Raw genomic sequence first — 21,957 nt, 5'->3', positions numbered from 1 at the left:
GGATGTGCTCACTCAAATGCGAGGAGGTTAGCACACACTCTAGCATCTCACACCGTCCCTATGTCTTCGCGTTTGAACCTTAGCAAGCTCTCCTCCAAAATAGGTGCATTATGATCCACATTGGCCTATTTTCTTCATACTCAGCCTCACAACCATACCTGCATAAAAGTAACATAAAAATACACATATTAATGTAAAAACCTGAGAAAAGTAATGCTCAACATAAGGAAAGAATGCTTCGCATTCATATCACACAAGCACTTATCAGATACCCACTCATCCAGGATTATTACTTCAACAAACCCGTGCACTTGCGGGATATAAGCAAGGGGACCTTGTTACGAGCATTGTTTGGCCAGTTATAACGAACGATTTTAAGTTAAACACAAGTTTTATTCACATGGTTCAGCAGTCAGCAAAATTTAATGGATTAGCCGAGAAGTATCCGAACAACCATATTGAGAGCTGACTTCAAGTGTACGACATGCTCAACATTAATGGGAGTTTTGATGATGTAACTTTCTTAAGGGCTTTCCCATTCTCATTGAAAGGAAGAGCCAAACAGTGGCTGCATTCATTGCCAAAAACTTCCATCACAAGATGAAATGAAATGATAGAAGCTTTCCTTACAAGGTATTTCCCTCCGAGAAAACAAGAGAAGCTTCGAAATGAGATCTCTTTATCCATTCAAATGGAGCTAGAGTCATTGTCTGAGACATGGGAATGGTTCAAGGATCTCTTGAGGAAGTGTCCTCAAGATGGTTTCTAATAAGTTCTTGTGTGATAAGAATGTGAAGTGTTCTTTCCTTATAATGAGCATAACTTTTATCAGGTTTTAGCTCTAATACTTGTGCATTTGTGTTACTTTCATGCATATAGGGTTGTGAGCCGAATGTGAAAGAAAGAAGCCAATATACATCGTGAACGCACAATTTAGAGAAGCCTTGAGAAGGGTCAAACACGAAGACATAAGTCGAGTTCAAGATGCGAGAAGTGTGCCAACCTCAATGTATTCAAGCTAGCACAATGGTTTGGGCGAGCACAAAGGCGGGTCATATTCGAGTATCCCACTTATGCATTGATAGCAAGATCTTCACTAATGAGGCCGGATATTGAAAAAGTAAAACAATCTATGACATAAGCGTGTAGCTCGTTGGCGGTACCTCGATGAAAACATAGATTCGGGACCCGATTCGGGTGGTACTAGAGCAGGGCATTGTAGCAAATACTGTAGCAAATTATTGTAGCAGGTATTGTTCACAGCCGGACGAAAAAGTGAATTCTAGAGAATCCACACGGGCGTGTGGAAATTATCCACACTGTGCAGTAAATTCCACGGGACCCGTGTGGCAAATCCACAAAGCGTGTGGATGGCGATTCCACTCTATTTAAGCCATGATTCAGCCCCGATTTCAGATTCTTCTCTCCATTCTTTCCCGACTTGAGAGGGATGCGACGAGTTTTTGAGAGAAATTGGTAGGGTTTTAGAGAGGTTTTTGGCTTTCACATCGCGCTCCACTTGGAAGAAGGTTAGTGGGAGAGCTTTCCTCGGCACCGATCGGAGGTGTGTCCTAAGCCAGACAAGAGGACCTTTGGAGGAGACGAGGCTTCTCCACAAGACCATCGTCATGACTATCAAGTGGGTTTTCTATGGATTACTTGTTTTTACATTCAATTTCATTATTGATTATAACTACCTCCATGGAGGCTAAACCCCTAGTGGGTACTTGGATTTGTGAACCCTAGGATGTATTTGTTTCATTAAACCTTCTATTATGATTTCATTAATTGATGTTTTATTTGAGTTCCAATCTTGAATGCTTGATTGATTGAATCCTCACTTAGAGTGACACTAGGGTTGAGAGTTCATATTGGTAACCCTTGTAGTGGTCGACACACCATGAGGGTTAGACAAAGATAGATTAAAAGAGTGTCGAGGAGGGTGATTCGAGAGGTAGCGGAGTGTCCCCTTCTCCCTCCGATGTGATTTATCCCTACCTCTATTTACTTGAGTTTATTGTTGTTATAGTAGAGTGAATGGGCTAAAGGGATGACCTTCCGCTTGAGCTTAGTTGCAGGCAGCAGAGTGAAGCATTGAACTAATTTTTAGCACCTAGGGCTTAATTGTGACTAGGGACCTCCACCGGACCAAAAGATTTAGATCTATATCTAGGAAGAGGGTTTATCACTTGGAATCCCTAGAACTCCATGCGATTCTATCCGAGTGCGAGGTGTTGAGATTGTTCGATTTCTCCTCCGGGACATGGTATAGAGTTAGTCAAGGTTGACCTTATATTTGGGACCATGTATTGAAGGATTTCCATGACTCATTAATGCATTAGGTAGGAGGCATAATAGTTGGTTTTGCACTTGTTTCTCATTTACTTGTGCTTTTCTTTCTTACTTCTTTTATTCTTGTTTAGATTACATCTTGTTAACACAATCACAATTCATCTTCACTTGGTTAAGAAACAATCTAAGTATTTTTATTCCCTACTACATGTGGATACGATACCCACTCAACTGGGTTTTTATTACTCGATAAACCCGTGTACTTACGGGACATACGTAAGGGCATTGTCAAGTTTTTGGCGCCGTTGCCGGGGAATAGGTGTTTAGAGATACTTTGCACTTTATTTGCTTAGCTATTCATTCATTCATTCTATTTCACATCTTCCTTTTCTATCATCATTCTGATTTGTTCTTTTTCTTTTGTAGTAGCTCTAGGTTATGACCCGAGGGAACCCATCGCTATTAATTGAAAGAGATCCCAAACTTGAATGTACACTCAGTAGAAAAGGCTGTGCAAGAACCGTCAAATCTAACTGAAGTGGAAGTTTAAGGATCTGATAACACGGATAAGCAGAATGAATAGTAGAGAACATTATCTGATTACGCCAAACCATCAGTATTGGGGATACAATCTAGCATTGTGAGATCCCCGATTACAGCTCTGAACTTTGAGTTGAAACCATCATTCATCCTGATGATTCAGCAGTCATCGGAGTTCAATAGTTTGGCCGATGAGGATCCAAACAACCACATAGAGAACTTCTTAGAAGTTTGTGATATGCTGAAGATCAACGATGTATTAGATGATGCTATTAGATTGAGGGCTTTCCCATTTTCTCTCAAGGGAAGAGCTAAGCACAAGCAATGGCTTCATTCCTTGCCAAAAGCATCCATCACGATTTGGAATGAGATGGTCGAAGCTTTTTTTGCAAGATACTTCCCTCCGAGGAAGTCGGCCAAGCTTCGCAATGAGATATCGTCGTTCATGCAGATGGAATTGGAATCATTATTTGAGACATGGGAGCATTTCAAGGACCTTTTGCGGAGGTGCCCACAACACAAATTTTAAAAATGGATGATCATTCAAACTTTCTATAATGGGTTGAATCCGAGTACAAGGCAACTGCTAGATCCCGCCGCGGGAGGTACAATGTGGAGTAAAACCATGGAAGAAGCCTGACAGTTAGTAGAAGACATGGCCATGAACAATTATCAGTGGAATGCGTGGGAAAGAAAACAGGTGGCCGGGCTCCATGAAATAGATGAAGTCACTTCTTTAGCAGCCCAAGTGGAATCATTAAGTAAAAAGTTAGACCTTCTAACTTCGAATAGAGTGGCGGCCATGACTACTTGCACCAGGTGTGGCGGAGGACATGCTCCCTATAATTGCCCGATCTCTATTAGTGATGTATCTTCGGTGGAGGAAGTCAACTTTGTGGGTAATGCAATGAGGAACCAAGGTAATCCATATAGAAACACCTACAATCAAGGCTGCAAGAGTCATCCTAACTTTTCGTTGAGCAACCAAGGACAACTAAAGGCCATGGCACCACCGGGTTTCTAACAACAACAAGCCCCAAACATGGAAAATAGAGTGTCCGGCTTGGAAACCCAAATGACCGACTCAGAGAAAGCCTTGACTAGATTTGTGCAATCATCAGACACACGGTTTCAATTAGTTGAGGCTACACTTCACAGCCGCACTGTCTCTTTAGATAATTTAGAGAACCAAGTGGGGCAGATTGCGAAGTCTCAAGCAGAAAGACCATAGGGAAGCTTGCCAAGCAATACTGAGACCAATCCACGAGAGCATGTGAAGGCGATCACTTTAAGAAGTGGTCATGAAGTTGAAGGTAGGCTTCCAAGTGAGAAGACCAATGTTGAAGCACCGGAGGTCGTAGAGGTTGAGAAAGGAGAAACCAAGGAGAAGGAGGTGGCGCCCCCACCTTACAAGCCAAGAATCCCTTATCCCTCTAGATTGAAGAATTACCAAGTGGACAAGTAGTACAAGAAGTTTCTAGGTTTTTTTAGGTAACTACATATAAACATTTCCTTTGTTGAGGCATTATCCCAAATGCCGAGGTATGCTAAGTTATTGAAATATTTTCTTACAAACAAAAGGAAATTGGAGGAGAGTGCCCCATGATTCTAGATGCATCTTGCTCGACGCTCTTGCAAAAGAATATGCCAAACAAGAAGAAAAACCGAAGAAGCTTTATCGTTCCGTGCAACATTGGCAACTTGGGTGAAGAAATGACATTGGCAGACTTAGGGGACAGTATCAACGTCATGCCATATTCCTTCTTTCAGAAGATAGGCTTGGGAGAGCCTAGACCTACTCGGATGACATTGTAATAGCCAGACCGAACAGTGAGACATCCGAGGGGCATTATTGAAGATGTGCTTGTCAAAGTTGACAAGTATATATTTCATGTAGATTTTGTGGTGTTGGACGTCGATGAGGATGCGGATGTTCCTTTGATACTTGGGAGGCCATTCTTGCGTACTTCCAAGGCATTGATCGACATGGACGGTGGGGAGTTGACACTGAGAGTTAGAGATGATAACCTCACATATCATCTAGCAGAAGCCATGTGACATTCGCTTGACTTTGATGATACTCTTTACTTTCTTGACTCTACTGATGAGATAATTGATGAATGTATGCAGGAACTGTTCAATCCAGACCCATACGAGGGGTTGCTAGACCAAGAGGTGGAGAACGAAGAAATGCTAATGCTTGGTCTAAAGGAACAAGTGCCATCTACTCTGGGGATTATGAAGAAAGTGCTCCGGAAGATGAAGATGGTGAGGAGACATGACCAGAAATGCTCCAAGGTTGTTGGAGATGTACAAGAACTGGACAAGGTGGATGAACCCTTGTTAAGTGGTACAAAGCCCGATAACTCCTCCTCTACCATCAAGAGACTTTGGTCATCGTGCTTTCAAGTCATTGGTAAGAGGAAAACCTTTATCTATGAGTCCCCATGGGCTAAGACAAAGGCATATCAACCTTAGTGACGTTAAACAAGCGTTTCTTGGAAGGCAACCCAAGCGTTTACTATTTTCTTACTTGTTAGTTTAGTGTTTGCATTACTAAGATGTTGAGTGTTGGTGTCTATATGTTTTGATGCATCGTTGTGATTCTCTTGTGGATGAATTGGTGTTATCGTGTGCTTAAATGTCTATGGCGAAGTTGTTGGTCATTTGAGCATGTTTCGTGTTTTTCTCTGGTATATTTTGCATGCTAGAAGCAGGCTCTGAGTATTTTTATAAGTGTAGGAATTTTCTGAAGAGCCTGAAGAGTTTTTTAAGCCATCCAGAGAAAACTCACGGGCATGTGAAATTTCAGCACGCCTGTGGATCTTCATTGTGAGTTCGTCCAGAGAAGGTACAGGGGTATGGACTCGCCCCTGTGGGTGATCCTGACAAACGCATAGGCGTGGGTATTTTCCGGCACGCTCGTATGGATCTCTGATAAGTGTCTAAATGTAGATGTTTTAATGTATATATTGTATTCACTTTGCATGTATTTTGTGAGGTTTAATGCCCGTTTTGCGCTTAATCATCTACTATTTACTTTGTAGGGCATAAGAAAGCCATGGAGAACAAGAAGATTTCATTTGGGCGAAAAGAGAAGAAAACAGGAATTTCATACCACCACCATACTACCCAGTATGGGGGCCGTATGCACTGTAGCTGCGGAATGATTTGGATTGTCTGCCCAGATTTCCATACTACCCATTATACGGTGCTGTATGGAGGCCGTATGTGCCCTGTATAGATCGCGAATCTAGGGTTTTTGAGTGCTATACGACCCCCATATGACCCGTATGCCTCGGGGGGTATAAATACCAACTTTTAAGGCTGAACAAGGGACTTTTGGCTGGACTTTTTCTTTGCCGATTTTGGGGAGATCACTTGGGAGATTTTGGGCGACCTTGGGAAGGAGAAGAAGGGCAAGGAAGCTAGAAGATCATTCAAGCCCAAGGTCAAAGACTCTCAAGGCAAGAAGGCAACATCATTCAAGGGGAGATCTACCACGATTTGAAGGAAGGAGACCCACGGCTAGAGGAAGCGTCATTTGGCACTCCTTTGGCGTGGAAAGCGTCATTCGGCACATTCTTCACCTCCTCCTCCACCATTTCATCTAGGGAGTGTCATTTATGCTTTTGTTTCATGTTTTCCTTGTTTGTATTTCTTGTTGTGGGATGATGACACACTAGACCCCCAAGGCCACAAGGTGTTGGTGAACCTTGGGGGGTTTTATCATGTATGTTGGATGATAACTTGTTAATTCCATGCTTGGGTAATTTTGAGATTTAATCCATTGTTTTCATGCTAAGTGCTACACTAAGGAGAAATCCGTAGCTCTTTTATGAATGATGCATGTAGATGTAACTTGCTCACATGTATTAGGTCATGAATGGATTAAAAGGGGATGCTTGTATCATCACACCGAGAAATCAGGTGTTTGGTAGCCCTCCATGTAGGTTTAATCCAAAGAAGAGTAGGTTTAATCCTAAGTGAAATTTCCTCATACTCAATGCAATCGTAGGAATGTAGATTTGGAGGAAATTCCTATCTATGTTCATATGGGATTAGGGTTCAATCCCCGAGAAATTGGGGTTGTTCTAATCTTGCAATCTCATGGTCCATTTTACCCTTGCATCTTTAGATCATCATCCATGTTGCATGATAACCCCTCAAGGGGATCCTCATCCATAGGCCTTTGCATCTCATTGATTTTCTTGCTTGCTTATTGCTTGTTCTCTCTAATTTGGTCATAATCTCGTTTTAGCTTTAATTACATTTAGTAGAGTAAAAATCCATCACTTGAGATCTTAGGCTAGATAATAGCTCGAGAAGGAGTAATAGGAGATCCTTAACCCCGTGGATACGATCCTCGTGTCTTCACGCGAGGTATTACTTGGCGATCCTGTACACTTACGGGGAAGGAATCAAGATTTTGGCGCCGTTGCCAGGGATCTTAAGGAATTCTAGGAAACTTTTAGATTATTACTCTAGCCATTTCGTTATTTACTCATTTCTTATCGTTATTTTTCTTTTCCTTTGATCTTAACTTTCTATCATCTTTCTTGGTTTTTCAAGGTACTGTGCATGACACGCTCAAATCCATCGACATTGATTACACCGGATAGTGAAATTGAAAGAACTTTGCATCGGAAATTGAGAGAAGTTGGTGAAGGTTCGGGTACACAAAACATTGAAATTGAGGATAGAGAGTCTTCAATCATGGCCGAAGAGCGACGCACTCTATCCGAATATGAAAGACCCCAATTCACAGGTGATGAGTTTAGTGTTCAAGCGCCATCCGTGGCATCCAACAATTTTGAAATTAAAGCTAGTACAATCGGCATGGTCCAGAACTCTGTTTAATTCAATGGTCTCGTGAATGAAGATGCACATGACCATCTTTCCCGGTTCCTCCAAATTTGCTCCACATTCAAGATTAATGGGGTATTGGACGATGAGATCCGTTTGAGACTATTTCCGTTCAGCTTGAGAGACGGAGCTTATCATTGGCTTATATCTTTGTCTCTGGGATCTATTAAAACATGGAAGGATGATAAGTGCTTGTGCTATATGAATGCGAAGCATTAATTCCTTATGTTGAGCATTACTTTTCTCGGGGTTTTACACTAATATGTGTGTTTTTATGTTACTTTCGTGCAGGTAGGGTTGTGAGGTAGAGTATGAAGGAAAGAAGCCAATGTGGAGCACAATGCACTGATTTTTAGAGAAAATCTTGCTAAGGTTCAAACGCGAAGACATAGGTCGGGTGTGAGATGCTAGAGTGTGTGCCAACCTCCTCGTATTCTAGTTGGCACATCCATTTGGAGGGCCACAAAGGCAGTCACACTCGAGCATTCCGACTTATGCACATAGAACAAGAGCTCCACCAACTTGCCTATCATTGAAGAAGCAAGTGATCCACGACATGAACGTGTGCCTGTTTCCGTTACTCCAATGAAAGTATGGATTCGGGAAGCTATTCAGGCCGGATACTTTAGCAGAGCATTATTGCAACACGGTAGCAAGTACTGTAGCAGCACTGTTCACAGCCGGCCGAGAAAACAGAAGTTCAGAGATTCCACACGAGCATGTGGAAATTATCCACGCCCGTGTGGAAATTCCGCACGGGCGCATGAAGCATCCACGCCCGTGTAGTCGTCCGATTCCAGCCCTATTTAAAATCGAATCAGCCCCGATTTTAGTATTTTTTTCTCCATCTTTTCCCAAACTTGAGAGAGGGTTTCGGCTAGGGTTTTGGGCGGTATTGGCCAAGGTTTTGGAGATGTTCTACGGCTCCGACATCATCATTCCATAGGAAGAAGGTTGGTAGGGGAGCATCCGTCGAGGCGTATCCTATACCGGACGAGGGAATCCTTGGACGACGAGTAGAGGACATTCCACAAGACCATTGACACGACTATCGAGGGGGTTTCTTTATGGATTCATTGCTTTTACATTCTATTTCTTTGATTGTACTTAGCTCCTTGGAGAGCTAGACCCCTAGTGGGTACTTGGGTATTTGTGAACCCTAGGACGTAATGGTTCGGTTGAATCTCTTTATTATGCTTTCAATTAATTGATGTTTATTGTGAGTTCCAACCTTGAATGCTTGATTGTATGAACATTTCCCCTAGAGTGACACTAGGGTTGAGAGTTCTCGTTGGTAACCTTGTGAGTGAGTGACACACCACGAGCGTTAGACAAAGCTAGGTTCGAGACGGTTGAGAGGGTAGGTCAAGAGGTACAGGAGCGTTCCCTTTCCCTTCCGACGTGATAGATTCTACCTCCGTTCCTCTAGTTCTTTGCGCCCATAATAGAGTGAATGGTCTAAGGGATGAACTTCCGCTGGGGCTTAGTTACGCCTGCAACGGAGTGAAGCGTTGAGGTGATCTTATTATCTAGGCTTAATCGTGGTTAGGGACCTTCCACCTGGCCCAAAGGATTAGGTCTATAATTAGGAAGAGATTTATCACTTGAAATCCCTAGAGCTCATGGCAACTCTATGCGAGTGCGAGTTTGAGAGGTTATTTAATTTCTCCTCCGGGACATGTATAGAGTTAGGCATAGTTGACCTTAGATTTGGGACTATGTAATTAAGGATTTCCACGACTCACCATTGCATTGATTAGGAAGCATAATAGAGGGTTCTTGCACTTGAAACAATTATCCTAGGCGGAGCATTATCTGGGTACCCTATCTTTATCGATTGCCTTACCCCATTCTTTACTTTTGTTCTCTTACTTGTTGTTTTTATTGTTGAGAATTGAATCATTGTCACACTTATCATCATTGATCTTTCACATAGCTAAGAAGCGAATTAAGTATTTTTATTTCCTATTCCCTGTGGATTCGATACCCGCTCATCCGAGATTATTACTTCGACAAACCCGTGCACTTGCAGGATATACGCAAGGGGATCTTGTCAAGTTTTTGGCACCGTTATCGGGGAATAGGTGTTCGAGATACTTTGCACTTTGTTTTTTTTAGCTATGTCACCATACATTCTATTTTATATCTTCTTATTCTATCATCATTCTGATGTCTTTTTCTTTCTTTTTGGTTGCAGCTTCATGTTATGACCAGAGGAAATCCTTCAATATTGATTGAAGGGGATCCCGAGCTTGAACGTACACTTAGAAGAAAAGGGAAAGAGCCTGTATAGGAATAGTCTAATTTATCTTATTTGGAAGTGGAAGGATCTGAAAACATGACCGAACAGAATGAGCAACAGTGAACATTATCCGATTATGCCAGACCTTCAGTGTTGGGGACACAGTCGAGCATTGTGCGTCCCCCGATTACAGCTCAGAACTTTGAGTTGAAGCCGGCATTCATCCACATGTTAAAGCAATCCGCACAATTCAATGGTTTGGCCAATGATGATCCAAACAGTCACATAGAGAGCTTTCTCGAGGTGTGTGATATGCTGAAGATAAATGGGGTGACGGATGATGCCATCAAATTGAGAGCCTTCCCATTTTCCCTAAAGGGGAGAGCGAAGCAGTGGCTACACTCGTTACCTAGAGTGTCAATTACCACGTGGGAGGAGATGGTGGAAGCTTTTCTAGCTCATTATTTCCCTCCCGAAAAATCAGCAAAGCTTAGGAATGAGATCTCATGCTTTGTTAAGTTGGAATTGGAGTCTCTATTCGAGACATGGGAAAGGTTCAAGGATGTCCTGAGGAAGTGCCCGCAACATGGATTCTCGGAGTGGATGATTGTTCAAACCTTTTACAATGGTTTGAACCTGAGTACAAGGAAACTCTTGGATGCGGCAGTAGGAGGTACCTTAGGTAGCAAAACCCCTGATGAGGCCCGTCAGTTGATTGAAGAAATGGGGTTAAACAGCTACTAATGGAATGCTAGGGAGAAGAAAAAGATGGCCGGTCTCCATGAGATAGATGCGGTAACTTCATTGGCGGCCCAAGTGGAAAATTTGAGTAAAATGTTAGATCTTCTAACTTCAAATAGAGTGCCGACCATGACTAATTGCTCCCTCCGATTGCCCGATCTCTATTGGTGATGTTTCTTCAGTGGAGAATGTTCATTTTGTATGTAATAGCATGAGACCTCAAGGAAAACTATATAGCAATACCTACAATCCGGGTTGAAAGAATCATCCCAATTTCTCATGGAGTAATCAAGGTCCACAAAAGGCCATGGGGCCACCGGGTTTCCAACAACAACAGCAAGCCCCTCAGGTGGAAAACAGAGTCTCAGGTTTGGAAACCCGAATGACTGACCTAGAGAAGCACTTGGCTAGATTTGTGCAATCTGCAAATACTAGGTTTGAATCAGTTGAGGCTACACTTCGCAACCACACCGTCTCTTTGCATAACCTTGAAAATTAGGTGGGGCAAATTGCGAAGTCTCTCTCTGAAAGGCCACATGGAAGCTTGCCGAGTAATACAGAGACCAATCCTAGAGAGCACGTGAAGGCGATCACTTTGAGAAGTGGTCGTGAGGTTGAAGGTAGGCTTCCGAGTGAGAAGTCAAAAGAACACGCACCCAAGGTTATAGAGGCAGAAGAGGGAACAAGCAAAGAGAAAGAGGTGGCACCCCCACCTTTCAAGCCAAGAATCCCTTATCCCTCTAGATTGAAAAATGACGAAGGGGATGAACAGTACAAGAAGTTCCTGAGTTTGTTTAAGCAACTCCACATCAATATCCCTTTTGTTGAGACATTGGCCCAAATGCCTAAGTATGCAAAGTTCTTGAAAGACTTATTAACTAACAAGAGGAAGTTGGAGGAAAGTGCTTCAGTGATTTTAGATGCTTCATGCTCGGCGGTATTGAAAAAGAACATGCCGAACAAGAAGAAAGACCCGGGAAGCTTCATCATTCCGTGTAATATTGGCAATCTAGGTGAAGAAATGGCATTGGCGGACTCAGGGGCAAGTATCAATGTCATGCCATACACCTTCTTTCAAAAGCTAGGCTTGGGTGAGCCTAGGCCTACTCGGATGACTTTGCAACTAGAGGACCGAACAGTGCGACATCCGAGAATCATTGAAGACGTTCTTGTCAAGGTGGACAAGTACATTTTTCCGGTTGACTTTGTAGTGCTAGATGTCGATGAGGATGCGGATGTACCCTAGATACTTGGGAGACTGTTCTTGCGGACTTCCAAAGCATTGATTGACATGGACGGCGGAGAGCAAACATTGAGAGTTGGAGATGACAAGCTCACATACCGCCTTGCTGAAGCCATGCGGCATTCTCTTAACTTCGATGATACTTTATACTTTCTAGACACTACTGATGAGATTATTGATGAATATATGCAGGAAATGTTCAATCCGGATCCGTATGAAGGTTTGTTCGACCAAGAGGAGGATTATGAAGAAGTAATGATGCTTGGTTCGACAGAAGAAGTACCATCTACCCCGGGGATCTTGAAGAAAGTGCTCCGGAAAATGAAGAGGGCTAGGAGACACCACCAGAAACACTCCAAGGTTGTTGGAGACGTCCGGGAACCAAAGAAGTTTGATGAACCATTGCTAGGCGGTCCCAAGCCCGGTAATACATCCTCTACTGTCAAGAGACTTTGCACATCATGCTTTCAAGCCATGGGTAAGAGGGCAACTTTCATTCATGAACCCTCGTGAGGTAAGACAAGGTACATCAAGCTTAGTGACGTTAAACAAGCGCTTCTTGGGAGATAACCCAAGTGTTTACTGTTTTCTTAGTTTTTAATTTAGTTTGTTTGCATGAATAATTTGTTAAGTGTTGGTGTCTTAATTTCTTAGATGCTTGTGCTGAGATTTCCTTGTGCACTTTGAATTTTAATCATGTGTTTTCATGTGGAATTGGCGAAGCTTGGTCATTTGAGTTCTATTCCATGTTTTTCACTGGTAAAAATTGCATAATAGAGCAGGCTCTGAGTGTGTAAACATGTTCAGAAATCTTCTATAGAGCCTGCAGATTTTTCTAAGACATCCAGAGAAAACACACGGGCATATGGAATTTCCGCACGCCCGTGGAATTGCACTGCGAGCTCATCCAGAAAAGCACAGGGGCGTGCGGCTGCCCCTGTGAACGAGCATGCGATTATCCCACGACCATGGGTAATTTCCGCACGGGTGTGTGAATTCTTGTAGAGTTGGGCAGATTATCCAGAAAGCACACAGGGGCGTGGACTCGCCCCTGTGGGATCGCCAAGTAATACACTGTGAGTGGGTAATTTCCACACGCCCGTGCGAAATTCTGCAGAGGAGTTCTCTCCATCCCGAGAAGACACAGTGGCGTGTGGCTGCCTTTGTGAGTTGGGCATGTGAATGTCCACACCCGTACAGGATTTCCGCACGGGCGTCTATAACACTTGGTATTTTTCTCGGATGTCCAGAGAAGCCACAGGGAGCGTGCGGCTACCCCTGTAAGTCAGTCATACAGGCGTGTGTATTTTCCACACGCCCGTACGAGAGCAGTCAGAGTCGAAGGAGTGTTTTCCCAAGAGCGCACAGGGGCGTGCGTGCACCCCTGTGGCTCTCTTGTAATGAAGCGCACGTGTGTGGGTATTTTCCGCACCCCCGTGTGGATGCACAGAACATTAAGGATCGCGAGTTCTTTTTAAAGAAGATTAGTTTCTCTCCCTCTTCATGACCTCTATTCGTCTGGAAACACTATCACATCATTCTCCGATTTCATAGCGCTAATTTGGTAGAATTTCTGTAAGATTTTTCGGCCGGTTCTTTATTTTCTCATCCCATCTCGTCGGTAAGCCCTATTTATCATTTTCTTTGCCAATTCAAGGTTTCCATCGATTAATCTGGTTAATAATGCTTCGTTTCTTCAATTAGAAAGATGATTGATGTTTAGAACGAAGTTAAAGTATTTTTAAGATGTATTTTTTGATTTTTGAAGCACGGCCGTGCAATTTTCACACCTCGTGAATCCACACGGGCGTGTGGAAATTCCACACGACAGTGTGGATTTCTGCAGCATTATTTTATCAACTTGTTTGATCGATCTCGTTTCAAATTTTGAAGATTATGGCACCTCAATCAAAGAAGCAAACTGAATAGAGACCGTGTGAGTCATCCCCTGAGACTGAGGGCATGAGGTTTGCGATTCCAGAGCATCAGCTTTGCTATAAGCGCTTGTTGAAACTCCATTTCGGGCAGACTCGATTCTTGGACATGATTATACCGCGAGATCTACAGCAGGGAGATGAGCTCGCTGATGAGGTAGAGGATCTCATTTCAGCAGGTGGTTGGCGGCAGTTATTGACGATTAGAGAGCTAGCCATCCGAGAGTTTGCACTGGAGGTGCTTTCATCATTCGAGTTTGATAGATCGTACGGGAGCTTCGAAAGTTTGAACTCCATTCAGTTCAGAGTATTTGGACACCACCATAGCTTGAGTGTTACTCAGTTTTCAGTACTACTTGGCTTGTATGAGGAGGCATTCACAGATACGGAGGAGTATGCTCAGTTACCGACTGATTATCCTGGAACCTTGACCCTGCAGAGAGCTTACAGAGTACTATGTGGTCAGGGTCAGTATGAGCCGGGGGTGTCGAAGGTCACGTGCCTTTCTCGACCTGCATACATATATTTACATGCCATTATGAGTAGGTCGGTGAATGACCGTGGTGATAGCACTGGTGTTCTGAGCCGTCAGGAACTACTGTACTTGTACTCGATGGTGCAGCGTGTACCAATTCACTTAGGGCACATTATGGCATAGTACATCAGACATCAGGGACACTATGCTAGATTGGGAACGATCTTCTCGGTCCCCTACATTACGAGATTAGTGCTGGGCATGGTTCTCTTGGATTCAATTTGTGGGGCCGAGAAGACAAGTATACCTGCCCCACTGAGTCTATAGACGATGAGATTGATGGGTATGATCCGCTGGGTTCGGACAGGAGTTTTTGCTTTAGTGCTACCAGCTCCAGAGATAGCCGAGGATGACGGTGATGAAGTCGGGGCATCTCGGCCGCTCCCAAGACTCAACCAGCACCGATTGAGACCAAGGCACCTCCAGTGACAGAGGAACAACCCCCCGTGCGTATGTTTTCACCATCTCGAGCTTATGATCGCTTTGTGAAGCTCGAGAACACTTTTGGGGTGGTACGGACTGAGCTAGCGGAGGCTCGAGCCGAGATTGCAGAGATTAGGGCTACGTAGGCCACTCAGTACACAGAGTTCATGGCACGTTTTGACATATTATAGCAGATCTTAGAGCGAGACGTCGCCTCATCATTTGTCCTGCGGCCGAGGACTCCTCAAGCCCCCTCTGTTCCTCCGGCACCCTCATCCCCTACCCTGGCACCGGTTGACCCACCATGTGCATCTTCACCCGAAAGCAATGAAGACAGACTGAGCCCGAGGGCGTATACCGACATTTGATTTTTTTAGTTCTTTTTTTCTTTTATGCATTTTATTTTTAGACTTTGTTCACTCGGAAAGGATTCTCCTTCCGAGTTTATTTTTCAATTTGCATCTCGAGTTGTATTCATTGTCTATCTTTTATATATACTCAAGATATTTTGTTTTTATTGAGCTTCACTGAACCCCCTTGTGTATGCGTGCAGATGGTCTTGTCGTCTTGGGATTTAGACTTAGTCATGGGCACGGCCAAGGTGCTTAGGCACTTAGCCGTGTGAGCTTCACACCCCGTCGGAACACTACCCCCATGGAATTAGTTGCATCAAACGCAACACTAGGAGTCAGGGGAGTATTGTCTTGATTGCTTCTCCCACATTTGCTTTTGAACGATATATATTTTGAGTAAGCTTGCATGTGTACATTGGGGACAATGTACAACTTAAGTGAGGGGGGGAGTTTCATAGTGCACACATTCTTTTCTATTGTTCTTGATTGATATATGCTCACATAGCCAATGGCGGTTCACATTAGTTGCAAAAATTGTATTCTTGAGTTTAGGAAAATTTCTAACATTGAATGTTTTCATGCTCTAGTTTTGCTTGAATGTCTAGGAATTTTTGCACGATTTATACTTGTTACACTACTCACTTATTAGATTGTTTTGGAAACTCAAGTTTGATGTTAAAGGGACTAGTTATAGTTATTTCTTGTGTTGAATTCAAAAAAAAAAAAAAGTTTAGTTTTATTGGTTATTTGTGCTTGTTGGTGAAAAGAGCTACCACCTATGAAGTATGAAGCTACTCTCATAAGTCGGATACTAGTTATGCCCTAATGAGAGAAAGAGCTATCTCATAGGATAAGTGAAAGCTACCACTCCGGTAGAAAGAGCTACCACCTCGAAAGTGTGAAAGCCACCTTAGCGGCCGCTTTGGAAAGGGCTACCTTATAGGATGTGTGAAGCTACTACCATTTTTGAAATTGTTGTCACTTTTGTAGATAAATAAGTCCCTTGTACTTAGAACTTTGAGGAGTATACCTTGGGTTGTTTTGAGTTAGTTCACACACGTACACGATTTCGGGTATGTTGTCCTTTTTTATTTAAGTTTTTAGCTAGAGCATTGATTTTTATATTTAATGTTCAAATTTCCCTTACTTGTAGAATGTTCTCTTTGTCTACTTTGGTGAACCTAAGGCCAAGCACTTTCAATATTTTCTTCATTGATGGACAGAATGTTTAAGTTTTGGTCGAGGACAAGCAAAAGCTTAAGTGTGGGGGAGTTTGATAAGTGCTTGTGTGATATGAATGTGAAGCGTTCATTCCTTATGTTGAGCATTACTTTTCTCGGGTTTTTACACTAATATGTGTGTTTTTATGTTACTTTCGTGCAGGTAGGGTTGTGAGGTAGAGTATGAAAGAAAGAAGCCAATGTGGAGCACAATGCACTGATTTTTAGAGAAAATCTTGCTAAGGTTCAAACGCGAAGACATAGGTCGGGTGTGAGATGCTAGAGTGTGTGCCAACCTCCTCGTATTCTAGTTGGCACATCCATTTGGAGGGCCACAAAGGCAGTCACACTCGAGCATTCCGACTTATGCACATAGAACAAGAGCTCCACCAACTTGCCTATCATTGAAAAAGCAAGTGATCCACGACATGAACGTGTGCCCGTTTCCGTTACTCCGATGAAAGTATAGATTCGGGAAGCTATTCAGGCCGGATACTTTAGCAGAGCATTGTTGCAACACGGTAGCAAGTACTGTAGCAGCACTGTTCACAGCCGGCCGAGAAAACAGAATTTCAGAGAATCCACATGAGCATGTGGAAATTATCCACGCCCATGTGGAAATTCCGCACGGGCGCATGAAGCATCCACGCCCGTGTAGTCGTCCGATTCCAGCCTTATTTAAAGCCGAATCAGCCCTGATTTTAGTATTCTTTTCTCCATCTTTTCCCAAACTTGAGAGAGGGCTTCGGCTAGGGTTTTGGGGTATTGTCCAAGGTTTTGGAGAGGTTCTACGGCTCCGACATCGTCATTACTTAGGAAGAATGTTGGTAGGGGAGCTTCCGTCAAGGCGTATCCTATACCGGACGAGGGAATCCTTGGACGACGAGTAGAGGACTTTCCACAAGACCATCGACACGACTATCGAGGGGGTTTCTTTATGGATTCATTGCTTTTACATTCAATTTCTTTAATTGTACTTAGCTCCATGGAGAGTTAGAACCCTAGTGGGTACTTGGGTATTTGTGAACCCTAGGACGTAAACATTTCGTTGAATCTCTTTATTATGCTTTCAATTAATTCATGTTTATTGTGAGTTCCAACCTTGAATGCTTGATTGTATGAACATTTCCCCTAGAGTGACACTAGGGTTGAGAGTTCTCGTTGGTAACCTTGTGAGTGAGTGACACACCACGAGCGTTAGACAAAGCTAGGTTCGAGACGGTTGTGAGGGTAGGTCGAGAGGTACAGGAGCGTTCCCTTTCCCTTCCGACGTAATAGATTCTTCCTCCGTTCCTCTAGTTCTTTGCGCCCATAATAGAGTGAATGGTCTAAGGGATGAACTTCCGCTGGGGCTTAGTTGCGCCTGCAACGGAGTGAAGCGTTGAGGTGATCTTATTATCTAGGCTTAATCGTGGTTAGGGACCTTCCACCTGGCCCAAAGGGTTAGGTCTATAATTAGGAAGAGATTTATCACTTGGAATCCCTAGAGCTCATGGCAACTCTATGCGAGTGCGAGTTTGAGAGGTTATTTAATTTCTCCTCTGGGACATGTATAGGGTTAGGCATAGTTGACCTTAGATTTGGGACTATGTAATTAAGGATTTTCACGACTCACCATTGCATTGATTAGGAAGCATAATAGAGGGTTCTTGCACTTGAAACAATTATCCTAGGCGGAGCATTATCCGAGTACCCCATCTTTATCGATTGCCTTATCCCCTTTTTTACTTTTGCTCTCTTACTTGTTGTTTTTATTGTTGAAAATTGAATCATTGTCACACTTATCATCATTGATCTTTCACATAGCTAAGAAGCAAATTAAGTATTTTTATTCTCTATTCTCTGTGGATTCGATACCCGCTCATCCGGGATTATTACTTCAACAAACCCGTGCACTTGCGGGATATACGCAAGGTGATCTTGTCAAAGGATATGGTTGAGAAGTTCCTTGGGAGATACTTTCCGCCAAGCAAAGCGGCGAAGTTGAGGCAAGAAATTTCAGCCTTTAAACAAGGGGAGTCTGAGACATTGTTTGAAGCCTATGAAAGATTGAAGGATCTCCTTAGAAAGTGCCCCCATCTTGGTTTTGCCTCATGGATGCGAGTACAAATCATTTACAATGGGTTGAATTATGCCACTCGCCAACTCATTGATGCCACTGCGGGTGGTTCCCTTAGCAACAAGTATCCCGATGAGGCCGAGCAATTACTTGAATCTATGGCAAGCAACGAATCACATTGGGCCTCGAGAGGATCTTCACATAAGACTGTTGGGTTGTATGAAGTTAGTAGCGATGATGCCTTGGCCGCCAAGGTGGATGTGTTGACTCGAAAGCTTGATATTCTTATGGCCAGTAGTTTGAGGCCAGAACTAGTGATAACATGTAGCACTTGTGGTGGTGGGCATGGTGCAGCCCAATGTCCGATTGTGAGCTCCTCTGTTGCTTCCATTGAGAATGTTGACTACATTGGGGGGCAACGAATTCAAGGGAACCCGTATTGCTCAACTTACAATCCGGGGTGGAAGAACGACCCAAATATTTCATGGAACCAAGGCCAACAACAACAAAGAGGTGCACCATCTCAAGGATCTCAACTTCAACAATCGCCCTTTGAGGAGAAGTTTCCTACTGAAGAGGTCCTTGCCAAGTTCATGCTTAGTACTAATGACAGGTTCAATAGCCTAACCAGTAGCATGGATGCACAATTTGGCAAGGTGAATGCTCAGCTCACTCAGCACTCGGAACAGTTCACTGAGATAGGTTCTATTTTGATAAACCTCCAAGCTTCAGTGAAGTCACTTGAGCATCGAGTAGGGGAACTCGCGAAGGCAAATTCTGAACATCCCCTAGGGTGTCTTCCAAGAAACAGAGAAGAAAATCCAAGGAGCACTTAAAGGCCATTGCTCTTAGAAGTGGGAGGCAAGTGGAGACAAGGGTCGAAGTTGACCCAAGTGTCAAGAAAAGTGGGGTAGCCTCCGGCGAAGACCCCAAGCTAGTTGAAGGAAGCAGTGAAGACAAAAATCAAGGAAGATATGACAAGGTGATAAGTGTCTAAATGTATGTATTTGAGTGTATGTATTTGTTACCTCTAGCATGTATTTTTATTAGAATTGATGCCCGTTTTGTGCTTAATTGTGTCTTATTTGCTTTGCAGGGCACGGGAACACCATGGATGACACGAGGATATGATTCGGGTGAAAAAGAGAAGAAAACCAGGGCGCGGTACTGCTGGGAATACTGTAGCATAGACAATGTAGGAAGATTACTATAGCTGTCACTGTAGCACATGGAGAGTTTCAAGTCAGGATTTGGATCATGGCATACGGCCTCAGTGCTGCCCGGTATAGAGCCCAGGATGATCACTATAGCTATAATAGAAGATATTTACTTGATGGAGTTTGCCTACCCCAAATAGTGTCAATGTTGAGCTCCATAGCGAATGGTATAGCACTCAGGATGGAGGCCATAGGGAGTGGTATAGCACTTGGTATAGCACACATGATGGGGGCCATAGGGAGTGGTATAGGGATGGAGGCCATCAAGGGGGCCATAGGGAGTGGTATAGCACTCGGGATGGAGGCTATCAAGGGGGTATGATGAGTGGTATATAGAGGGATTTTTGGAGAAAGATTAGAAACTTTTTGGCTAGGCTTCTTCATGGCCTCTTGGGCCGCCGCCACCACACAATCTTGAGGCCTTCCGGCCATCTTCCGGTGACGATCCTTGTGGGAAACGAGTACCCATCATCACCAAGAGGGAGAGGAGCATAGGAGAAGGAGTTGGATTTAAGATCTAGACCACCATTGCATCATCATTCGAAGCTTCATCGATTCAAGGAGATCAAGATCGTAGAGGGAGTTTTTTTGCTTCTTTATTGTCTTTCTTTTCCTTGTATGTTGTATAAGTATCCCTTGTCATGAGGGATTAACTTATTGTTGTGTTTGGATTTGGATGAACCCTAGGGCTAATCTTGTGTATGAACTTGGAATGTTATTCTTAATTGAGATTGATGGTTGTTTGAGATTTAATCTTTCATGCTTTCATGTCTAGAATTACATGTATGGAGAGATCCGTAATTCTACTATGAGTTGTATGCGTAGATGTGACCGACTCACGTATACTAGATCTAGGAGAAATTGAAAGGGGATACTTGTACCTACACGCCGAGAAATCGGGTGTTGGTAGCCCTCCATTGCTAGGTTTAAGCCGAAGGATAGTAGGTTTACTCCTATTAGAGATTTCCTAGAACTTAATGCGATCATAGGTTTGTTAATCCATAAGAAATTCCGATTGACATTCGTATGGGATCAGGGGTTAGTCACCGAGAGATTGGGGCTAATCTACTCATGAGATCTCTAGGTCTCAATTATCATCATTGCATCTTTAACACATCCTAGTTTGGGACTTAATGACAACCTTAGGTGGATTCCTTGTCCAAACACTACCTTCTCATGCTTGATACTCCCTTGTTTATTTACATCTGTGTGCTAGTTACCCGGCCATAGATTAGTTAGTTTATTTTATTTTATTTCATTTGTTCTTCATACCAAGAATTGTAGGCTAGATAATAGATGAAGAGTGAGTAATAATACTTCCTTGGCCCCGTGGAATACTACGACCCCTGTGTCACTCACAGTGTATTACTTGGCGATCCCGTACACTTGCGGGCGATCAATGAAGTTTTTGGCGCCGTTGCCGGGGATATTCATGGAATATTAGGAAAGCTTGTAATCTATTGCTCTGGCCATTTTTCTTTTATTTGTACATATTACTCTTTGTATATACTTTTCCTATTTTGTTTAACTTTGTTCTTATTATAATCTTTTGTGCAAGGTACAATTTTCTTGGCAAATGCAATGGGCTCGCAATTTGAATGATTCTAACTCAATTTCAGCCACTAATGTTGATGTCCATGCTGATTATATTGAAAACCAAAGACCACAAGGAAACCCTTACAGCTCAACTCACAATCCAGGGTGGAAATACCACCCAAATTTTTCATTAAATCATGGGAAAAATCAAGAGGTTGCACCTCCTCAAGGTTCCCAAATGCCACAATCACCGCTAATATAAAGATTTACTACAGAGGATGTGTTGGCAAAGTTCATAATAAATACTGAATCCAGATTTTGAGACGTCAACACCAAATTTGATGCCCTCACCACCGAACTTCATGCACTTGACGCCAAATGTAATGCCCGTTTTGAGGCCATTGATGCCACACTTTTGTTGGTGCAAGCTTCTCTTCAGAAATTAGAGAATCGGGTTGAACAATTATTCCAAGAGCGAGCAATTGAACTTCCAACCACAAGCAACAATGAAATTGAAGAGAAATATGATGGAAGGGAGGTGGTTGAGAACTTTGGTGCATTGGAGGTGAAAAAGGTAGAAGAAGTGGCACAAATATCACTTGAGCTAGCCCTTAGCATGGAAGTGACTCAAATCACCAAGCACAAAAGAGAATTATTTGGGACAATTGAAGATATGGGTAGGAGGTTGAAGCCATCCAATGACCCACCGATGCTAATGTTGGACACGTCCCAACCAAAACTTTTTCCTTGGAGGCC

At 43.2% G+C, this 21,957-nt stretch overlaps 4 non-coding genes across 4 annotated transcripts; all 4 read right to left on the bottom strand.

Annotated features, from left to right (window-relative positions):
* Positions 1-658: 658 nt before the first annotated feature.
* LOC120268086 lies at positions 659-765 on the bottom strand. The gene has a single exon (XR_005538761.1). It is a non-coding gene; the product is annotated as a small nucleolar RNA R71 (small nucleolar RNA).
* Positions 766-3,250: 2,485 nt separating this feature from the next.
* On the bottom strand, positions 3,251-3,357 carry LOC120268196. The gene has a single exon (XR_005538869.1). It is a non-coding gene; the product is annotated as a small nucleolar RNA R71 (small nucleolar RNA).
* A 7,069-nt stretch (positions 3,358-10,426) lies between these two features.
* LOC120265944 lies at positions 10,427-10,533 on the bottom strand. The gene has a single exon (XR_005537819.1). It is a non-coding gene; the product is annotated as a small nucleolar RNA R71 (small nucleolar RNA).
* A 7,836-nt stretch (positions 10,534-18,369) lies between these two features.
* LOC120268545 lies at positions 18,370-18,476 on the bottom strand. The gene has a single exon (XR_005538962.1). It is a non-coding gene; the product is annotated as a small nucleolar RNA R71 (small nucleolar RNA).
* Positions 18,477-21,957: the final 3,481 nt, after the last annotated feature.

Source organism: Dioscorea cayenensis, chromosome 1 (assembly GCF_009730915.1).
Source record: "Dioscorea cayenensis subsp. rotundata cultivar TDr96_F1 chromosome 1, TDr96_F1_v2_PseudoChromosome.rev07_lg8_w22 25.fasta, whole genome shotgun sequence".
Lineage (NCBI taxonomy): Eukaryota > Viridiplantae > Streptophyta > Magnoliopsida > Dioscoreales > Dioscoreaceae > Dioscorea > Dioscorea cayenensis.
Note: the sequence above shows the minus strand (reverse complement) of the source record. Positions and strands in the feature narration are given on the sequence as shown.